The sequence below is a fragment of the Lipotes vexillifer genome, unplaced genomic scaffold, assembly GCF_000442215.2.
Source record: "Lipotes vexillifer unplaced genomic scaffold, Lipotes_vexillifer_v1.1 scaffold49, whole genome shotgun sequence".
Lineage (NCBI taxonomy): Eukaryota > Metazoa > Chordata > Mammalia > Artiodactyla > Lipotidae > Lipotes > Lipotes vexillifer.
Genome location: NW_006790551.1, coordinates 2,812,487 through 2,836,611, shown reverse-complemented (window position 1 = coordinate 2,836,611; position 24,125 = coordinate 2,812,487). Strand labels below are relative to the sequence as shown.

Below are 24,125 nucleotides of genomic sequence, written 5' to 3'. Positions count from 1 at the left end.
CACCAAAAAAAAAAAAAAAAGAACAGAGCCTCAGGACCTATATGACATAACAAAGAAAATTACTAAGGGTAAAGAGGAAAATTACAGAATTTTTTTTTAAAAGGTCAATTAACTAAGATGATGTAACAGTCTAAATTGTATATATCAAACAACAGAGCTTCAAAATACATGAAGCAGAAAGTAACAGAAGTGCAAGAAAAAGAAAAATCCACAATACAGTTGGAAACAAAAATCAACAACCATTCATGATAAAAACTCTCAGTAAACTAGAAGAGAATTTCCTCAACTTGATAATGATCGTCTACAAAAAGTCTACAGATTACATCATATTTAATGTGAAAGACACAGTGCTTTCTCCCTAAGATCAGAACCAGACAAGGATGTCCACTTTCAACATGCATATTTCAACATCACACTGGAAGTCTTACAATGCAACAAGGTAAGAAAAATATAAAAGGCATACAGACCGGAAAGGAAGAAATTAAACTGTCCACATTCAAAGCTGACATAATTACCTATATAAAAATACCAAGGGAGGGCTTCCCTGGTGGCGCAGTGGTTGAGAGTCCTCCTGCCTATGCAGGGGACGCGGGTTCGTGCCCCGGTCCAGGAAGATCCCACATGCTGTGGAGCGGCTGGGCCCGTGAGCCACGGCCACTGAGCCTGCGTGTCTGGAGCCTGTGCTCCACAATGGGAGAGGCCACAGCAGTGGGAGGCCGGCGTACCGCTAAAAAAAAATACCAAGGGAAAAACTCTCCCAGAACTAAAATATCAGTTTAGCAAGGCCACAAATACAAGGTCAACGCACAAAAAACCACCATATTTCTATATACTGGCCATGTGTAATTGGAAATACACATAGTAACACCATTTACAATCACTCCTCCCAATATTAAATAAATAGTATAAATATAACAAAAGACGTATAGGAGCTGTATGCTGAAAACTAAGAAACAATGATAAAAGAAATCAAGTAAGAATTAAATAAATAGACATCCTGTGCTCTTGAAGTAGAAGACTAAATACAGGAAAGATGTCAATTCTCCCCAGATTCATTTATAAATTTTTGTTTGTTTGTTTTTCTTTTTCTGGCAGTACGTGGGCCTCTCACTGTTGTGGCCTCTCCCGTTGCAGAGCACAGGCTCCGGATGTGCAGGCTCAGCGGCCATGGCTCACGGACCCAGCCGCTCCGCGGCATCTGGGATCTTCCCGGACCAGGGCACGAACCTGTGTCCCCTGCGTCGGCAGGCGGACTCTCAACCACTGCGCCACCAGGGAAGCCCCATTTATAAGTTTTAAGCATCCGGGCCCGGGGCACGAACCTGTGTCCCCTGCGTCGGCAGGCGGACTCTCAACCACTGCGCCACCAGGGAAGCCCCATTTATAAGTTTTAAGCAATTCCAATCAAAATCCCAACAGGAGGGGACTTCCCTGGCAGTCCACTGGTTAAGACTCCACACTCCCCATGCAGGGGGCTCGGGTTCAATCCCTGGTCAGGGAACAAGATCCCACATGCTGCAACTAAAAATCCCGCATGCCGCAAGGAAGATCCTGCGTGCTGCAACTAAGACCCGGCACAGCCAAATAAATAAATAATAAATAAATAAATATTTTTTTAAAAATCCCAACAGGATTTTCTTTTAATATAGAAAAGCATGATTCTAAAGTTTATATGCAAAGGCAAACTAGAATAGCTAAAACAATTTTGAAAAAGAATAAAACTGGAGGTATCTTATACTTTTTCTTATATTAAGGATATAATTTTTTCTATTTCTACTCTTAAAATAATGTTATTAGGAACTGGTATTGAATCCTATCAAATTCATTTTAAGCATCTTCATAAGCGATTTTTTTGTATCTGATGTAATGATTTGATGTATTATATTAATAGCTTCACCTATTATTTAATGATTTCTACCTCCCTGAAATAAACTAGCTGACTATGGTGGATTATTCCTTTACATACTGCATAATGCAACTTAGTAGTATTTGTTTTACGAAGCTGTAGGCATTTGATGTCTCTCTGTATGTACTGCTGGATATTTTAATCCAGGGTTTTCTTGCTGCTCTTTCTTCCCTTTCCTGTCTACCTGCCATTTCACTATTTCTACCAACCCTTATTATTACTGGCCAACAGATAATAGGGAAGGATAATACTCTGCTTCAAAATCTTGTCTCAAAAATAAAAATAGCCCTGTCATCATCTTAATGAGTAAAAAGGACCAAGTGGTATCTATAAAAGAAGGTTCCCATCAAGCTGGGTTAGCATGACATCACCTTCCATTATAGATAAAAGCCTGTCCAGTCTTGACATTTGCTAATGGAAACTACCATTTGGTGAGGACCTTTTTTGTGCCAGGCACCTTACATGTACTATATCATTAAAACTTCACACTAATCCTAGGAACTGCATATTAATATTCCAATTTTACAGATGGGGAAACTAAAGCAGGAAAGGGGTAAATAATATGAACCAGTTCAAACAGCTGTTGGGTGGCAGAGCTGGAACTGCAACACAGGGCTCTCTGGCTCCAAAGTCTACTCTCTTTCTATCTAGCTACAAGGCTCACAGGACAGTGCTCTGAAGAAGCAACAGCTCAGTAAAAGGGATAAGATACAGTTCTGCACCACAATCTCCCAACCCAATCCCTTGCCCTATGCATCTCCTCCACCTGGCTGTCCCTGAGTTGTATCCTTTATAATAAACTGGTAAACATAAAAGCAAAAACAATCTAGCAGCATATAGAGGAGAGAGGAAGAAGCAGGTGAGATCTAGGTAAAAGGAAACAGATTTAAGAAAAAAGGTTAAATAAAAATTTTTAACTTAAAAAAAATTTTTATATAAATATGAAAAATATATAAACATTTCTCAGTGTATACTAAGAATTGGCAAAGGATAAAGTCAAAGAAGAAACGAAAGACTGGTCTCAAACAGAATCATACTTACCACTTATTAAACATTCTATAATTAAATGTTTTCATCCACAGAGCTTATATTACTGTATGCTAATTCTCTTACCATTAGTAATTATTTTCCTACTAGACACTATAATAAACCATGTTATCAAGAAAGTTTCTTATTGAATTCTGTTGACTAATATGCTGATTAAGAGATGCACCACGTTCTTTGCAAACACCTTGGGATACATAGCAAACTGTTAATATTTAATAGAGATCCTGGGGAATTAGAGATAAATTTGGGGAGAAGGCACCCATCACTTTAAATTCTCTACAACTATCATGTATTATCATTTTTAATAAACAAAATATATTACTATAATAAAATAATTTCCGAGATTTTCATGGAATTAAAACACATACACAGAAAAACACTCAGCATCAAAACTATACTGAATAGAATTTAACCATCCTGATACATCAGTAGCTCCCAGAAAGGACTTTACATAAACAGAATAAACTCATTAACTTTAAATTACAATATTGAAAAGTTATTAAATACTAAGCAAGGGAGTTCCCTGGTGGCCTAATTGTAAGGATTCCAGGTTTTCACTGCCATGGCCCGGATTCAGTCTCTGGTCCAGGAACTGAGATCCTGCAAGCTGTGGGGCATGGCCAAAAAAAAAAATGCTAAGCAAATCACTCCACTAGATTACTAATTCTTCATGTTGGTAAAATGCAACCTCTAAATAACAAAAACGAGCAAACTTTGCCAGAACGTTATACAGCATGACTTTTTAAACTCTTTCTGGTGGGTTACAAGCAAGTCCTTTCTTCCTCATTTTCAAATAAAGAAAACAAAATAAAACAAAAAACTACCTGCCTATTCAAGAAGGCCTACTAGACACAAGGTAGAGGAAGGAATAGGGTAACATTAAAAAGTTCAGGAAAATGTCCTTTCAAGAAGATACAACAAGCCTATTTTATAAATTCTAGAGATACTGCTATTAGCAAACACATTACGTATTGTGGTTCCATAACTATAAGACTTGGTTGTTTCTGTTTTGAAACTTTCAACAAATAGAAGGTTTAAGAGTTGCCAAAATCAATCATTTAATATTAAATGAGTGCTCAATATATAAAAAGCATTCCTGAATTTGAAAGTACCTATCCTGGGTTCAAACTTAGGTATTCCATGTAAAATTGCTATTAAATACCTTCTACCATCACACACACACACACACACACACACATACACCTCTAACTAACAAAATTATTTCTAACTAAAGGGCATAAAATATAAAACTGCTACCCATATGTGGTTTTAAATTAGAAACAAATGCTTTATAATCCTAGAAAGGAAAATATTTTCTCAAAATGTTATTTCTCGGGCCTCCCTGGTGGCGCAGTGGTTGAGAGTCCGCCTGCCAATGCAGGGGATACGGGTTCGTGCCCCGGTCCGGGAGGATCCCACATGCCGCGGAGCGGCTGGGCCCGTGAGCCATGGGCGCTGAGCTTGCGCGTCCGGCAACGGGAAAGGCCACGACAGTGAGAGGCCCACATATCGCAAAAAAAAAAAAAAAAAAAATGTTATTTCTCAAGGAAATTTTCCATGAAATATTTTAGCAAGATGTAGGAATCAGGGGATGCTACATTAGAGAAGACAAAAGAAAACCACAGGATGATGTGAGATGATCCCTTCCCCATCCCACCCACCTCCCTACAAAAAAAAAAACAACAACAACTCACTATACAACAGATCTAGAGATGGACTAATCCAGGTTGGAGAGGTCAGAAGACTCTGCAAGAGACTCTTCAAGAACACGAAACCAAGTAAAGAATACCAAGTATGTTTAAATATACTAAAAAAAAGACTTAAAAAACCAGAGGAAGGGTTGGGGTAATTAAAGACAAGTACACAGAAAGCTAAGTAATGAGTTACACAGGAAACGAAAGGTAATCACTATGTAATAATATTACATAACACTTACTATTCTAATTACATAGGTTAAGTGCTAACAACCGTATGAGCTAGATACTATTTATATAGTACTCATTTTACAGATGAGAAAAGTTGAGCCGCACAGAAGTTAAATGACTTGCCCAAGGTCACACAGCTATTAAGTGGCAAGTAGACTACATGACTCATAACCACCTTACAAGTCAGAAGACAGGCACATGGCAGGTGAGGAGTGTAATAGCTAAACCCTTCTTCTGCCATTCCAGGAAGCCTAGAGAGAAGACCTAAAACCAGATTATCAAGACAGAGCAATTTAACCATGTATTTTAGAGATATGGAATTAAGTGCCAAAATAATCTGTTTAAAATGGTGAAAGATAAATAAGTTCTGGGGATACAATGTACAACATGATGAGTGTAGTTAAAAATATTCTACTGTATATTTGAAAGTTGCTTAAGAGAGTAAATCTTAAAAAGTTCTCATCACAAGGGGAAAAAAATTGAAACTATGCGAGGTGATGAACATTAACTAAACTTACTGTGGTAATCATTTCACAATCTATACATGTATCTAATCATTATGTTGTATACCTTAAACTTATACAATGTTATGTCAATTATTTCTCAATAAAACTGGGATAAAATGTTGAAAGAGATATCTGGTATAGGGTATAAGGATTACAGACTATTTGACTCTAAGCCATGTGCATGTCTTTTCAAGAATCAAAGCCATATTTAAAAAATAATAATTGGGGGCTTCCCTGGTGGTGCAGTGGTTAGGAATCCGCCTGCCAGTGCAGGGGACACGGGTTTGATCCCTGGTCCAGGAAGATCCCACATGCCGCAGAGCAACTAAGCCCGTGCGCCACAACTACTGAGCCTGCGCTCTAAAGCCCATGAGCCATAACTACTGAGCCTGTGCGCCACAACTACTGAAGGCTATGCACCAAGAGCCCGTGCTCTGCAACAAGAGAAGCCACCGCAACAAGCAGCCCACGCACCACGACAAAGAGTAGCCCCCACTTGCCGCAACCAGAGAAAAGCCCACGCACAACAATGAAGACCCAATGCAGCCAAAAAAATAAAAAAATAAAATAAATAAATTTATTTAAATAATAATAATTGGTATAATAATCTCTAAACTGTACAGTGTATATATATTAAGTTTCCTTTCCTACAGCCAGTATTTTAAGTTGAACGCCATTTTCCAGCTGCATGAAGATTCCATCTAAAAGACAAACTGTTTTCTTATTCTGAGTTAAGGCATCTTGTCACTTGAAGCACACTTTAAAACAATTAATACAGCATTAAGGCAATGTGTTTATACTTTCCACTCACAGTGTTACTAACCGGACAAGTTACTCCTTGCCCCACAACTAACTATCCCCCCAGTGGCAAAAACACACAGCTCACCTCTTTCAGCCTCTTCCTGGGGGACATCACCTTACGGTGAACAAGGCTTGACAGACTGGCATCAAGAAACGCAATCATATTATTCTTTTTTTTGTCACATCAATCTCACATCCTTCCTAACGTTGTCTTCATTGACCCATCTCTTACAGTGGGTATGTCTACACATTCACCATTATTTGTTGATTGTTCCTAGTTTCTCCACTCAAAAGGTAATGTTATTTACAACAGGAAAACATGCAGAAACCCAATCATCAAATCTTCTTGAATTCTAAATAAACAAAAGATTTTCGATTCTATTTGCTAATGCTTGCCATCTGGAGTGTATCAGAGTAGATGCCAAGTTTTTCTCTGTACCACTACTGATCACAGAACTCTTGTAAAAAGAAATCTAGAGCAATCTTTAGTATTTCAAACAGAACAAAGAGTTGCTCTGAGACAGGAGCAGCGAGGGGGAGCCACTCTCACCTGTGCCCAATTTCATATCTTCTCTTTCAAAGCAATTACGCTTAAATAAGCAGATGCCCTCCTCTCCTCCATCCAAAACTTACCTTCCCGCAAGAGTTTAGAAGATAACAAATGACTTTAAATGCCACCTTCTCTGTAAAACTCCTCCTGTACCCCAGTGACAAATGACACTTCTTCCAAACCCTTTAGCAATTACTGCCTCTACAATTCAATCAATAATCTATTTCGTTGTAACCTCTGTTGATTTGATCTCGGGTAAACTTTGAACAAACTAAAAGCAGTATAAGTTTTTTAAAGGAACTATATTTCAAAACGCTTCTCCTTACTGTCACTTCAAAGTAAAAAGCCCAAGATAATGTGTAAAGACCAACATTTAAGTATCGGTACACACCTTAAGTTAAGGTACACACCGTTTAAGTATTCATGGTAAACTATTTTTTTCATATCTATTCTGAAAAGTCATAAGCTATGGAGCAATTACCAAGATTTTAAAATAATCCTCCTTGATTCTATTTCAGCAAAAAAAAAAACCCACGTTCAACATGATTATGAACATACTCCTAGAAAAGCAGAACATGCTTCACATTTTTCAGACTACTTGGTACTCTGAAGTTTACAATGCACTGGGGATCAACGCTATACCACATCGATTTTTCTCCCAACTATATTTTCAATGTACCTATCATCAACTAACATTTTGAAATTCATCACATTCATTGAAAATTAGCTATCCAAACAAAAAGCCTTGTACTTTCCTCAGAGGATTTCAGTGTTTTATACGTGGTTCATGAAACTTACATCAAATCCCAGCTTTAATAAGAGGACTAAGAGGATTATTCTCATTAAATAAACTGAGGAACTGTCTCACAAAACAGCTTACTTAGCTAAAGGCTTGTATTTCAAAATACATGAAGATTTGGGCTTCCCTGGTGGCGCAGTGGTTGAGAGTCCGCCTGCCGATGCAGGGGACACGGGTTCGTGCCCCGGTCCAGGAAGATCCCACATGCCGCGGAGCGGCTGGACCCGTGAGCCATGGCCGCTAAGCCCGTGCGTCCGAAGCCTGTGCTCCGCAACGGCAGAGGCCACAACAGTGAGAGGCCCACGTACCGCAAAAAAAGAAATGCTTAAGATGGTAACGTCTCTATGTCTTTTTTAACCACAGTGAGAAAGAAATTCATTTTTTAACAAGTTACAAAACTGTATACCTGTGCATAATAAAGAACAACTATGCTGTTTTTGTTTTCAAAAGATAAAAACAACAGGTAACATTTAAATGTGTACTACATGCCAAGCACTAATTTAGGGACTTACTATGCATTAACTGTTAACCCTTACAACTCTAAAGGGTAAGTACTATTATTTCCCATTCTACAGAAGAGGAAACTGAAACACAGAGAGATTAATTAACATGTAAAAGAACCACACAGCTAATTAATCACAAAGCCAGGATTTAAATGCAGGCCCTCTGTACACAGTATCCATGCTCTAACCTCTATGTAATATATACATAAAAGTCTGAAAAGACAATAAACCAAACCGTTAACACTCTCTTAGGATATGATCATGACAGAGTTTTCACTTTATAAACTTCTGTTTTAAATTTATGCAAAGATCATGTACTGCTTTTTATACTGAAAATGCAAATGAAGGTATTTACATTTTGAAAAAATATACTCAATGGAACAGCAAGGTCTCTACTCTGCTAACAATCATTTTATTTCCTTATATTTCTGTACTGAGACTCTTTACCACCGTAAAGCTAATCTACCTGCCATAACACACGCCTCAGCTTGCTCCTGCTTCCATAAACATATCCTTCCCCTGGAAAGAATGTCCTCCCCTTTGCACACCTTTTCACTTACCTTTTTTTTTTTCTTTCAATTTATCCAAATCCAGTTATTTTTTTCTTTTACATCTTTATTGGAGTATAATTGCTTTACAATGCTATGTTACTTTCTGCTGTAGAACAAAGTGAATCAGCTATACATATACATATATCCCCATATCTCCTCCCTCTGGCACCATCCTCCCACCCTCCCTTTCTTCCACCTCAAGGTGGTCACAAAGCACCGAGCTGATCTCCCTGCACTATGCAGCTGCTTCCCTCTAGCTATTTTACATGTGGTAGTGTATATATGTCAATACTACCCTCTTGCTCCATCCCAGCTTCCCCTTCCCCACACCATCTCATGTCCATTCTCTACGCCTGCGTCTTTATTCCTGTCCTGCCCCTAGGTTCATCAGAACCATTTTCTTTTGAATTTCATATATATGCATTAGCATATGGTAATTGTTTTTCTCTGACTTACTTCCCTCTGCATGACTGACAGACTTTAGGTTCATCTACCTCAGTTCAAATAACACAATTCCGTTTCATTTTATGGCTGAGTAATATTCCATTGTATACATGTGCCACATTTTCTTTATCCATTCATCTGTCGATGGACACTTAGGTTGCTTCCGTGTCCTGGCTATTGCAAATAGTGCTGCAATGAACAGTGTGGTACATGTCATTTTCTGAATTATGGTTTTCTTAAGGTATATGCCCAGTAGTAGGATCGCTGGGTCATATGGTACTACTATTTTTAGTTTGTTAAGGAACCTCCATACTGTTCTCCATAGTGGCTGTATCAATTTACATTCCCACCAACAGTGCAAGAGAGTTCCCTTCTCGCCACACCCTCTTCAGCACTTATTGTTTCTAGATTTTTTGATGATGACCATTCTGACCGGTGTGAGGTGATACCTCATCGTGGTTTTGACTTGCATTTCTCTAATGATTACTGATGTTGAGCATCCTTTCATGTGTTGGTTGATATCTGTATACCTTTGTTGGAGAAAAGTCTATTTAGGTCTTCCACACATTTTTGGATTGGGTTGTCTTTTTTTTGATATTGAGCTGTCTGAGCTGCTTGTAAATTTTAGAGATTAATCCTTTGTCAGTTGCTTCATTTGCAAATATTTTCTCTCATTCTGAGGGTTGTGTTTTCGTCTTGTTTATGGTCTCTTTGCTGTGCAAAAGGTTTTAAGTTTTATTGGGTCCCATTTGTTTATTTTTGATCTTATTTCCATTTCTCTAGAAGGTGGGTCAAAAAGGATCTTGCTGTGATTTATATCATAGAATGTTCTGTCTATGTTTTCCTCTAACAGTTTTATAGTGTCTGGCCTTAAGTTTAGGTCTTTAATCCATTTTGAGTTTATTTTTGTGTATGGTGTTAGGAAGTGTTCTAATTTCATTCTTCTATACATAGCTATCCAGTTTTCCCTTGCACCACTCATAGAAGAGGTTGTCTTTTCACCATCATATATTCTTGCCTCCTTTGTCAAAGATAAGGCGACCATATGGGAGTGGGTTTACCTCTAGGCTTTCTATCCTGTTTCATTGATCTACATTTCTGTTTTTGTGCCAGTACCATACTGTCTTGATTACTGTAGCTTTGTAGTATAGTCGAAAGTCAGTGAGCCTGATTCCTCCAGCTCCGTTTTTCATTCTCAAGATTGCTTAGGCTATTCAGGGTCTTTTCTGTTTCCACACAAACTGTACAATTTTTGTTCTAGTTCTGTGAAAAATGCCAGTGGTAGTTTGATAGGGATTGCATTGAATCTGTAGATTGCTTTGGGTAGTAGAGTCATTTTCACAATGTTGATTCTTCCAATTCAAGAACATGGTATATCTCTACATCTGTTTGTATCATCTTTGATTTCTTTCATCAGTGTCTTATAGTTTTCTGCATACAGGTCTTTTGTCTCCTTAGGTTGGTTTATTCCTAGGTTGGTTTATTTTATTCTATTTGTTGCCATGGTAAATGGGAGTTTCCTTAATTTCTATGACAGCTTTTTGCTGTTAGTAATAGGAATGCAAGGGATTTCTGTGTGTTAATATTGTATCCTGCTACTTTACCAAATTCACTGATTAGCTCTAGTAGTTTTCTGGTAGCATCTTTAGGATTCTCTAGGTATAGTATCATGTCATCTGCAAACAGTGACAGTTTTACTTCTTGTTTTCTGATTTGTATTCCTTTTATTTCTTTTTCTTTTCTGATTGCTGTGGCTAAAACTTCCAAAACTATTTTGAATAATGGTGAGAGTGGGCAACCTTGTCTTTTTCCTGATCTTACAGGAAACGGTTTAAGTTTTTCACCATTGAAAATGATATTGGCTGTGGGGTTTTCTTATATGGCCTTTATTATGTTGAGGTAGGTTTCCTCTATGCCCACTTTATGGAGAGTTTTTATCATAAATGGGTGTTGAATTTTATCAAAAGCTTTTTCAGCATCTATTGAAATTATCATATGGTTTTTATCCTTCAATTTTTTAATATGGTTTTTCACATTGATGGATTTGGTATATTGAAGAATCCTTGCATTCCTGGGATAAACCCCACTTGATCATGGTGTATGATCCTTTTAATGTGTTGTTGGATTCTTTTTGCTAGTGTTTTGTTGCGGATTTCTGTATCTATATTCATCAGTGATATTGGCCTGCAGTTTTCTTTCTTTGTGACATCTTTGTCTGGTTTTGGTATCAGGGTGATTGATAGTGGCCTCGTAGAATGAGTTTGGGAGTGTTCCTCCCTCTGCTATATTTTGGAAGAGTTTGAGAAGGACAGGGGTTAGCTCTTCTCTAAATGTTGATAGAATTCACTTGTGAAGCCATCCAGTCCTGGGCTTTTGTTTGTTGGAAGATTTTTAATCCAGTTTCAATTTCAGTGCTTGTAACTGGTCTGTTCATATTTTCTATTTCTTCCTGGTTCAGTCTTGGAAGGTTGTGCTTTTCTAAGAATTTGTCCATTTCTTCCAGGTTGTCCATTTTATTGGCATATAGTTGCTTGTAGTAATCTCTCATGATCCTTTGTATTTCTGCAGCATCAGTTGTTACTTCTCCTTTTTCATTTCTAATTCTCTTGAGTCTTTTTTGCTTGATGAGTCTGGCTAATGGTTTATCAATTTTGTTTAACTCACAAAGAACAAGCTTTTGGTTTTATTGATCTTTGTTATTGTTTCCTTCATTTCTTTTTCATTTATTTCTGATCTTTATGATTTCTTTCCTTCTGCCAACTTTGGGTTTTTCTTGTTCTTCTTTCTCTAATTGCTTCAGGTATAAGGTTAGGTTGATTATTTGAGATTTTTCTTGTTTCTTGAGGTAGGATTGTATTGCTATAAACTTCCATCTTAGAACTGCTTTTGCTGCATGCCATAAGCTTTCGGTCGTTGTGTTTTCATTGTCATCTGTTTCTAGGTATTTTTTGATTTCCTCTTTGGTTTCTTCAGTAATCTATTGGTTATTTAGTAGTGTACTGTTTAGCTTCCGTATGTTTGTATTTTTTACAGATTTATTTTCCTGTAACTGATATCTAGTCTCATAGCGTTGTGGTCAGAAAAGATACTTGATATGATTTCAATTTTCTTAAATTTACCAAGGCTGATTTGTGACCCAAGATATGATCTATCCTGGAGTATGTTCCATGTGCACTTGAGAAGAAAGTGTATTCTGTTGTTTTTGGATGGAATGTCCTGTAAATATCAATTAAGTCCATCTAGTCTAATGTTTCATTTAAAGCTGGTGTCTCCACATTTATTTTCATTTTGGATGATCTCTGTCCATTGGTGAAAGTGGGGTGTTAAAGTCCCCTACTATTATTGTGTTCCTGTGAATGTCCCCTTTTATGGCTGTTAGTATTTGCGTTATGTATTGAGGTGCTCCTATGTTGGGGGCATGAATATTTACAATTACTGTATTTTCTTCTTGGATTGATCCCTTGATCATTATATAGTGTCCTTTGTCTCTTTTAATAGTCTTTATTTTAAAGTCTATTTTGTCTGATATGAGTATTGCTACTCAGCTTTTTTTAAATTTCCATTTGCATGGAATATCTTTTTCCATCCCCTCACTTTCAGTCTGCATGTGTCCCTACGTCTGAAGTGGGTCTCTTGTAGACAGCATATATATAGGTCTTGTTTTTGTATCCATTCAGTCAGTCTGTGTCTTTTGGTTGGAGCTTTTAATCCATTCACATTTAAGGTAATTATCGATATGTGTGTTCCTATTCCCATTTTCTTAATTGCTTTGGTTTTGGTTTTGTAGGCCTTTTCTTTCTCTTGTGTTTCCTGCCTAGAGAAGTTCCTTTAGCATTTGTTGTAAAGCTGGTTTGGTGGTGCTGAATTCTCTTAGCTTTTGCTTGTCTGAAAAGCTTTTGATTTCTCTGTCAAATCTGAGTGAGATCCTTGCTGGGTAGAGTAATCTTGGTTGTAGGTCTTTCTCTTTCATCACTTTGACTATATCCTGCCACTCCCTTCTGGCCTACAGAGTTTCTGCTGAAAAATCAGCTGATAACCTTGTGGGGATTCCTTTGTATGTTGTTACTTTTCCCTGCTGCTTTTAATACTTTTTCTTTGAATTTAATTTTTGTTAGTTTGATTAATATGTGTCTTGATGTGTTTCTCCTATGGTTTATCCTGTATGGGACTCTATGTGCTTCCTGGACTTGGGTGACTATTTTCTTTCCCATGTTAGGGAAGTTTTTGACTATAATCTCTTAAAAATATTTTCTCAGACCCTTTCTTTTTCTCTTCTTCTTCTGGGACCCCTATAATTTGAATGTTGGTGCATTTAGTGTTGTCCCAGAGGCCTCTGAGATTGTCTTCAATTTTTTTCATTCTTTTTTCTTTATTCTGCTCCTCGGAAGTTATTTCCACCATTGTGTCTTCCAGCTCATTTATTCGTTCTTCTGCCTCAGTTATTCTGTTATTGATTCCTTCTACTGTATTTTTCATTTCAGTTATTGTTGTTCATCTCTATTTGTTTGTTCTTTAGTTCTTCTAGGTCCTTGTTAAATGTTTCTTGTATTTTCTCCATTCTTTTTCCAAGATTTTGGATCATCTTTACTATCATTACTCTGAATTCTTTTTCAGGTAGACTATTTCCTCTTCATTTCTTTGGTCTGTTGGGTTTTTACCTTGCTCCATCACCTGCTGTGTATTTCTCTGTCTTCTCATTTTTTTTAATTTACTGTGTTTGGGGTCTCCTTTTTGTAGGCTGCAGGTTCATAGTTCCTATTATTTCTGGTGTCTGCCCCCAGTGGGTGAAGTTGGCTTCCTGGTTAGGGGGACTGGTGCCTGTGTTCTGGTAGATGAGGCTGGATTTTGTCCCTCTGGTGGGCAGGGACATGTCAGGTGGTGTGTTTTGGGGTGTCTGTAAACTAAGTATGACTTTAGGCAGCCTCTCTACTAATGGGTGTGGTTGTGTTCCCATCTTGCTAGTTGTTTGGCATGGGTCATCCAGCACTAGAGCTTGCTGGCTGTTGGGTGGAGGTGGGTCTTAGTGTTGAGACAGAGATCTTTGGGAGAGCTCTCGCTGATTAATACTACATGGGGCTGGGAGGCCTCTGGTCATCCAACATCCTGGACTCGGCTCTCCCACCTCAGAAGGTCAGGCCCGAAACCCAGCCTGAGCACCAAGACCCTACCAGCCACACGGCTCGGAAGAAAAGGAGGAGAAAAAATAAATAAAAAAACGAACAGGGCTTCCCTGGTGGCGCAGTGGTTAAGAATCCACCTGACAACGCAGGGGACATGGGTTCGAGCCCTCATCCAGTAAGCTACCACATGCCACGGAGCAACTAAGCCCATTCGCCACAACTACTGAGCCTGAGCTCTAGAGCTCGTGAGCCACAACTACTGAAGCCTGCGTGCCGAGAGCCCATGCTCCGCAATGAGAAGTCACCACAGTGAGAAGGCATGCACCACAACAAAGAGTAGCCCCCGCTCACTGCAACTAGAGAAAGCCCATGCACAGCAATGAAGACCCAATGCAGCCAAAACTAAATAAATAAATAAATAAATTTATTAAGAAAAAAAAACTGAACAGACAGAGCCTCAAAACAAATGGTAAAAGCAGACAAAATCACACAAAGAAACTTACACACATGCACACTCACAAAAAGAGAAAGAAAAAAAAAAACGAAGAGAGCAACCAAACATATAAACAAATCCACCAATGATAACAAGCACTTAAAACTAAACTAAGATAAAACCAAAAACAAAAATAGACATAAAACCAGAAACAAATTAGACACAGAAAGCAAACCCCAAGTCTACAGCTGCTCCCCAAAGTCCACCACCTTTTTTTGGGAGCATTCATTGTCTATTCAGGTATTCCACATATACAGGGTTTACCAAGCCAATTGCAGGCATTTAGTCCGCTGCTCCTGAGGCTACACAGAGAAATTTCCCTTTCTATTCTTTGTTTGCACAGCTCCTGGGGTTCAGCTTTGGTTTTGGTCCCTGAGGGCATGTTGGCCACCCTCAGGCATCTGTTTCCTGCCCAGATAGGAGGGGGTTAAAGCAGTGGCTGATTAGAGCTCTCTTGCTCACTCAGGCCGAGGAGAGGGAGGGGTACGGCAGTCACAGATGGAATGCGGGGCGTGTCTGTGGCAGCAAAGGCCAGAGTGACACTGAAACAGCCTGAGGTGCACCATGTGTTCTCCTGGGGAAGTTGCCCCTGGATCACAGGACCCTGGCAGTGGCGTGCTGCACAGGCTCCCAGGAGGGTGTGGGTAGTGACCTGCGCTTGCAAACAGGATACTTGGTGGCAGCAGTAGCGGTCCGTGCCCGCCTCTGTGGTCCAAGATGATAGCTGCAGCTCGTGCCCATCTCTGGAGCTCACTTAGGTGGTGCTCTGTCACCTGTGGGAACACAGAGCAGGAAGCCCCTCTCCTTGCGCACTCCAAGACAATGGCCTTTTGCCTCTTCGGCAGCTCCAGACTTTTTCCCAGACTCCCTCCCTGCTAGTTGTGGTGCACTAGCCCCCTTCAGGCTGTGTTCACACAGCCAACCCCAGTCCTCTCCCTGGGGTCTGACCACAGAAGCCTGAGCCTCAGCTCCCAGCCCCCCCCCCATGTTGCACTCCTAGGTGCAACACAGGAGCACCTCAATATATAAAGCAAGTTTTAGAATGCTTGCAGTGATTTCATTTATAAAAATCTCAAAAATACCAAAACTAAACAATGTATTATCTAAGGAATCAAACATGAAAAGTAAATGAATGATAAACACAAAATTCAGAATAGGGAGTTCCACTTGGGTGAGAGACACGTAAGAGCCTTCTGGTTTTACTTGCTTTACTAATAATGTTCTTTTTAATAACTTAGGTGGTTAAGTATAGAGGCATTTACTATTTCATGTTTCTTTAGATCCTATGGATGACTTACTGTTAGTTTTTTATCCTATTCAACATCTAATAAAAACAAGTGAGTAAAAAAAAAAAAACCTTATAGATCCTGACTTTAAGGTACTTAAAAACCTCAATTCAAAAGCAATACTAAATCACATAACTGCATTTATATTTTTCTCTACATATTAGTAGTGAACAATGCAGAGTTATCAGTATTCAAATAGTCAAACCCATCACTAGCACCAATTAGTGAAATAATCAGTAAGAAAATAAATCCCCATTCAGAGGGAAAAAAAAAAAAGCCATGCCATGTCTAAAATCTAATGGCACTTACATTTACCTATTTTTCTGAATGATTTGAGCTCATAGTTTGATCGATAAAGCAGGATAACCTTCAGAATCTGATGCAAAGGGCTGCCCTTTTATCAAGGCAGAACCAATAAATACAAGTTCAAAATATGGAAAAGTCTCTGTTGCCTCCCACTATATGATGATAAGGAAACTGCTAAAGTCACAAAATTTCACTTATACCCAAACCACTCTTTAGAGGCCTGAGCCAATGACCCAGATAAATGTCACACTAGCCAACTCCAGCTGACAGGGATTTTAGGAATGCTTTCAACAGACATGGCACAGCTCTGGTGTATCAGGAAGAAGTCCCCACTGAACGTAGCTATAAAACAGATAGGTTACTAGAGACAAAAACAGGAAAAGAACTTTTTTTTTTTAATGGTAAGAAGACTTTAACATGAGATCTACCCTCTTAACAATTGTTAAGTGTCAATAATAATTTACATGGGACTTCCCTGGCAGTCCAGTGGTTAAGGCTCCACACTTCCAATGCACGGGGCACGTGTTCAATCCTTGGTCGGGGAACTAAGATGCCACATGCCACAGGGCACAGCCAAAAAATTTATATATATATAATTTACATTGTTGTGGGTACAATGGTAAAGAGCAGATCTCTAGAGCTTATCCATCTTACTTGACTGAAATTTTATGCCTATTAATTAGTAACTCCCCATTTCCCCCTTCACCCAACCCCTGGCAACCACTCTTTGCGTGTCTGATTTTGACTATTTCAGGTACCTTTTGTAAGTGGAATCACACAGTATTTGTCTTTCTGTGACTGACTTATTCACTCTGCACAATGTCCTCCAGATGCATCCATGTTGTGGTACATTGCAAAATTCCCTTCTTTGTTAAAACTGAATAGTATTCTGGGCTTCCCTGGTGGCACAGTGGCTGAGAGTCCGCCTGCCGATGCATGGGGACGCGGGTTCGTGCCTGATCCGGGAAGATCCCACATGCCACGGAGCGGCTAGGCCCGTGAGCCATGGCCGCTGAGCCTGCACATCCGGAGCCTGTGATCCGCAACAGGAGAGGCCACAACAGTGAGAGGCCCGCGTAACGCCAAAAAAAAAAAATTGAATAGTATTCTGTTACATATTTATACCACATTTTGTTTATTTGGTCATCCATCCATGGATATGTAGGTTGTTTCCACAACTTAGCTATTGTGAATGGTGCACAAAGGGAAAACTCATTTGCAATGAATAATTGAGGGGAATTTTCAGAGGGCCCCCTTTCCTAGGTTCAACTATAGCTGCTAAATACACACATTGAGAAAGGCAGGCCTAGCTTACAGGGTGTGTTGAATTGTTCTTTATTCAAAGCCAGAATCAAGATTGATATCAATCAAAGAAAAAAAAGATTTATAATTGTTGAGCTGCCCAAGCATGAATAAGCAAATGCTTCATGTTAAAACTGTGAGGTCAAGAGAGGTTCAGGATCAAGCAGAAAGGATAATTATATTTATATTTGGTTACATTAAAACTTTAATATGGAGAGAATCCCAATGGTTGCTCTATAGAGTATTCCTGCCTATATTACATCAACTAAATGGATTTGCTATTAATACCAAAGACAATTCCTCATTTATAGAGAAGGAGCTACCATGCTAAAGCTCCTCCCTCCTGTCTAGAGCTGGGTATGTGTTTAGCAATGGGCTTATGTGTCTGTCATCCCCACCAAATTACTAAGACCAAACTAAAAATGTTGTAAGTATGCCAAATCTGAAACAGACTCCCCCCCCCAAAAAAAAAAAAAAGTGACTAAAACTTCTACCACAAGCTATATCAATAGTATAAGATCACATCTACTTCCAATAGCCCTTCAATCTCTAAAACAGTAACTCAGAGTTAAAGATTTGTTCAACTTTTTACTATCTACCAACCAAATGATGCTTGGTTTTCACAAGTTCTATTGGAATAAAAGTATAATGCATGACAAGCATTTATAATACAAACATGTCAATAAAAGGAGATCTCCATTCACCACCAGAAGTTTCTCAAACTAGTAACAATCCATTCACTACACTGTGAGAACTACTAGCAGCTTGGGGTGCTTCAATCCTTGGTTCCTGGGCTCCTGTACCAGTCCTACTATTATCCTATACTCCTGAGTAAATCAAAATGATTTAAATTTCACAAGAACATTTATTGAAGAGCAGTTAAACAGTAGCTAAAAAAATTGAAAAGAAAGTAAATTCAACCATAAGTGAGTAAATAAAGGACGGTGCACCGATCACATTGTATATTAGTCCAGCCACTACAAAGGATAATGTAAATGTAGCTATTAAAGACATTCCCAATGTATTAGTTAAGACGTAAAAGTAAGCAAATCCCCTAAGATTATGTATATTATGGTACCATTCTGACAAAAACACATACAAGTATATGCACATAAATGTATATAAGAATATATAAATGTGTTTGTAAGAATACTCATCAAAAAACTCACAGAAATAATCACTGGGTAACTTTTCACCTGCATTTTCTAATTTTTTCTACAGCAAAAGTTATTTTTGTTTAAAAAAAAATCACAACCTCTCTAGACCTTCATCCTATTCATTTTTTAATAAGAAGCTAAGACAGTTGTACCCAAACACCTATCTTACAGCAATATCTAGGCATAGTATGAGGTAATGTGAGGAATTTAAAGAAAATCCCTAGGAATAAAAAGTATAATATGGTAATACCTCCAAGGAGGATGAAGATGAGTTCCAGAAACACTCCGCATTCTCAGGAACTTTGTTACCAAAGGAGAAAGCGTCTTAGAGGGCAGGTCTGCATTTCAAAGATGCTACATGTTGGAAGGGCAATTCCTTCCTCACTTTCCAACTCCAACATACAAGATGCCCACCCACTTACTTTCTTACTGAAGACCCAATCAGTCACCTTACATCACCACTGCTTCCTTGAAAGAAGCTATTGCAAGAATTTGTTCAAAATGTTCATAACAAACGATGCTTCTCCATTTCATAGAATATGTTTATTTACTGCTTATATTTTTATTTTTTTTTAAATACATCTTTATTGGAGTATAATTGCTTCACAATGCTGGGTTAGTTTCTGTTGTACAACAAAGTGAATCAGCCATATGCATACATATATCCCCATATCCCCTCCCTCTTGAGCCTCCCTCCCACCCTCCCTATCCCACCCCTCTAGGTGGTCACAAAGCAAAGAGCTGATCTCCCTGTGCTATGCTGCTGCTTCCCACTAGCTACTTATTTTACATTTAGTGGTGTATATATGTCAATGCTACTCTCACTTTCCCCCAGCTTCCCCCTCTCCCCACACCATGTCAAGTCCATTCTCTATGTCTACGTCTTTATTCCTGCCCTGCCACTCGGTTCATCAGTACCATTTCTATTTTTTTTTAGACTCCATATATATGCGTTAGCATATGGTATTTGTTTTCCTTTCTGACTTACTTCCCTCTGCATGACAGACTCTAGGTCCATCCACCTCACTACAAATAACTCAATTTCGTTTCTTTTTATGGCTGAGTAATATTACATTGTATATTTGTGCCACATCTTTATCCATTCATCTGTTGATGGACATTTAGGTTGCTTCCATGTCCTGGCTATTGTAAATAGTGCTTCAATGAACATTGTGGTACATGTCTCTTTTTGAATTATGGTTTTCTCAGGGTATATGCCCAGTAGTGGGATTGCTGGGTCATATGGCACTTCTGTTTTTGGTTTTTTAAGGAACCTCCATACTGTTCTCCATAGTGGTTGTATCAATTTACATTCCCACCAAGAGTGCAGCATTCCACCACACCCTTTCCAGCATTTATTGTTTCTAGATTTTTTGATAATGGCCATTCTGACCAGTGTGAGCTGATACCTCATTGTAGTTTTGATTTGCATTTCTCTAATAATTAGTGATGTTGAGCATCTTTTCATGTGCCTCTTGGCCATCTATATGTCTTCTTTGTTGAAATGTCTATTTAGGTCCTCTGCCCATTTTTTGATTGGGTTGTTTGTTTTTTTTTGATATTGAGCTCCATGAGCAGTTTGTATATTTTGGAGATTAATCCTTTGTCCGATGTTTCACTTGCAAATATTTTCTCTCATTCTGAGGGTTGTCTTTTCGTCTTGTTTATGGTTTCCTTTGCTATGCAAAAGCTTTTAAGTTTAATTAGGGCCCATTTGTTTATTTTTGTTTTTATTTTCATTACTCTAGGACTCCTTAAACATTTTTAAACCTTCCTTATATCTGACTGTAATAGTATTAGACATAAGGCTATGTGTGTAATAAAACTATTTACTGAACACTGTGTGAGGCACTTCGCATGCTCTTATTCACCTTCACCTCAGCTCCATAAAGAGGGTGTACCATTAGCCCTCTCATAAAATAGGAGATGACTTACCCAAGGACATGGTCTCAAAAATTTTAAACCCAGGTCTGACTCCAAACCCAGGCAGGCTCCTTCCACTTATACTATACTACCTTTTAAGTTCTTATGCCTTATGAAGGGCTGCAAATCACTCAGGTCCTTCTCAGTAGATCCTTCAACTAAGGACAAGATAGCATCTGCCCTGGGGTGTTCACTAAGGGCTTGATTGCTCTTTGCTTTTCCTTCTCAGGCCCAATGACCTTTCTTCTTTCATTTAATGAACTGAGTGCCTACTGTGTACAAGGCACTTAAAAGAAATACAAAAATGAGTACAGCACAGCCTCCATCCTCAAAAAACTCTTACAAACTGTTAGGGACTACAAGTAAACTACTAAACTACTATTAAAATTGGTCAACTACTATTGAATAAGATGGATACATCTATAAAGAAATACCATCAAACATCAGGAACTCCTGAAATGCTTGATTTCAAGTAAAACGGGTTTTACTCATTAAAGGACCAAAATTTTTCTTAAAATTAAGCGTCCTAAATAAAAATATTTCTATCTTCTTAAGCATAAACTCAGTATAACAATAAAAAGAGCTAACACTGATGAAATGCACTGCTATGCTAAGTGTTTTACATACACTTAGTATTTAGTCTTTAGTATTTAGTACCAACCCTGATGTTGGTACTATTTATTCATAGACCCATTTTAAAAGGCTATAACAAAAAACAAAGGTTATCTACCTAAAGCACACAGCTAGTAAGTAATGGAGCTGTGATTCAAATGCAGTAGTCTACCTCTTTATTCTGCCTTTTGATACAATGACTCAAGCATTTATTGACCACCTACTGCATAGAGCATTGTGTTGAGAAATGAGGATAGGGAAGTGAACAAGATAGCTTCTTCATGACTTCACCTTCTGATTAAAAGACAGATAAACAAGAACAAAAATGAAATAATTACAGATTGTATAAAATGTTATAAAGGGAATAAGGTGGTGTGACAGAGTAACCGGGAAAGGCTTACTTCTGTTACGGCTCTTGTAGTTTTGTTCGGTTTGTTCCCAGAGACAAGCTGGCCAGATAGCCAGGCTGGGGACCAGAGGAGCAAGGAGAAGAGAAAAGACAGACCACTGCTAGTAAAGATGATCAGAGAAGTGGCACGAAGCCCTAGTTTCATCACAAATGTGGAAACTGGCTTAGGAAAAGTTAATGATTGATCAAGGTCTCAAGCTGGGACTGAAAGAATAGCTGTGATTTCAGAAGACAGGTGCCCTGACTATGGGGCTAGAATCCTGCAAGCAATGGTAACTCTATTTGTTATAGGTGGTGGTAAGCATAGTCAGACTGTGCTATGCTAGGGGAGAAATAACTTCTGTACAAAAGGTTTTCTTCCTTTGATTTTTTTTTTTTTGTGTGTGTGTGTGAGTGTTTATTTGCAAGGTGGGAAACTACAGCAGGGAAATGAACTAAGAGAAACTGGCGAGAAATTTTTAAAACTGACTAAAGGAGGTAGTAACAGAAATGAAGAAAGAGACAGCTTTGAGCACCATTCAGGATATGTTTGACTACAGGTATAACAATGGGACTAGAAATATACCTGCAGAATCCAACATGAAATACCTACCGTACTGAATAAACCCTGCATGTTTTCACAAATGTGTTGGCATTTTTCCATAAACCCCAATGAGCCAATGTTCTTTCTACTGAATAAAACCATGCCTAAGAGAATATCACCCATCCCTGATGAATATGGCTTCATAGTATCTTTTTTAAATCCCAGCAGGTAAGTCTGTGTACATATCAATTCATTTAACATTACCAAATGCCAACTAAATTTAAGCACAACATAAACCACATTAGTCTACTCATGCAGTACACAATTTCCGAAGATAAACTACTGTTTTTTTGTTTTAAGTCCAGGTCCCACACAGGCCTCAACAAATTATAGAATTTGAAAATTATTTTAAAGAAACAAAAGGACTCAGACCACTTTTAGCATGTTGAGTAGTCCCAATGCTATTTTTAAAATGAGCAACACTTCTCCATGTGCAACTTTTGCCAAATGATACTAACAAGGTCAAGGATCATATCCTATCTGAAAACAACACCTGTACAACATAGCTAGGATCTCTTACAACTGCTTATCTACAAGCGCTGGACCTTAAGGATTTTATTTATACGTTAATTTTACATGCATCTTTATGTTTACACAGTTTATATTTGAAATATTTATATTATTGCTCTTATGTATTTGTTTTCCTTCTATTCATTTATATTTTTATATATAACAGTGCTACAGTGTACTGACGACCTTTAAAAAGAACCTCCTTAGGTTTTACCAAGATTTCACATTCATTGGATAATTTGGGCCTCAGAACAACCTTGTGAAATATGCAAGTAAAAGTATTATCTTCCCCTCTGCATAGAGGTGCTCAGAAAGATTAAGTAACTTGACTAGTTCAAGATCTCACAGTCAACGGCAAGGCCAGGGCCCTGACCGTGCCTTCAGACTCTTTGTTCATGCTCTCCTCCCTGCGGGACACTACTGATTTAGTACCTGAATATTCACGTGCCTCTCTTCAACAAATCCGGACTGTAACTAAAAGCCGTACCAATGCCGCCGGGCCAATACTCCGGGCGTCTAAATGCAGCCGGAACACCAGTGCTCTTCAGTAAACATAAACACCAGCACACGTTGCAGTCCGGACCCCATTCAGTGCTGGCTTTGCTCCACCGCACAAAACTTGTTAAAAATACACTACGGCTTTAAAGCATAACTCTTAATGGAACTGTCTTTTTCACTCAGTGGTAAATTCAGTAAATCAGAGGTGACTCATACTGTTAACTTATGGTTTTGTAAATTAATAATTTTGGATGCCAAAGGAAACGAATGAATTACATAGATCCCTCTCCATCCCCAACCCCAAAGTTGCCGGAGTCAATGCGCAGCAGTAAAACCTACGAACAGAGGTGGGTGGGGCTGGAGCTAGTATACCTCCTCTCTGCGACCCCCACCGTCCCAGGTAACTCACTCTTCAAAGGCCAGCGGGTCTCTTCCGACCCCCAATCCCGTAGGGACCAGAGTGACTACCCGGCCCCGCAGCCCCCAGCGACCAAGATCAGAGCCCTGCCGGGAGCTGCAGCTGTGACGACTCGCACAGCTGGGGCTGCCCCCTTCCCCCGGCGTCCCCACCTGTCCCAGGTAGCCCGCACACCTGGCAGCCCCAGCCCGGGCAGAGGATGCGCGGTGAGAACCGGCCCCTCAACGCGGGGCCCCAGCGCGGCCGAGCTACTCAGGGCAAGTCCGCTTCCGCCCCCAGCCCACATGGCCGCGGCCGCCCGCGCCAGTACCCAGCGTGCGCCCCGCGCGGCCGGGATCCGGTGGGGCCCCAGATGCCCCGGAGGAGAGAGGGGGCGGCGGCGCTTCAGACTGTGGGGAGGAGGAAGCGCGGCCGGCGCGACCGCGGGGGTAAGAGGAGGAGCATGTCCCGACCGGCGGCGAGGTCAGGCGGGGGGG

At 39.3% G+C, this 24,125-nt stretch overlaps 1 protein-coding gene across 1 annotated transcript in view; it reads right to left on the bottom strand.

The window, feature by feature from the left end:
* Positions 1–24,125, bottom strand: part of METAP1 (methionyl aminopeptidase 1) — a 68,815-nt gene that overhangs the window by 44,399 nt on the left and 291 nt on the right. The window lies entirely within an intron of this gene.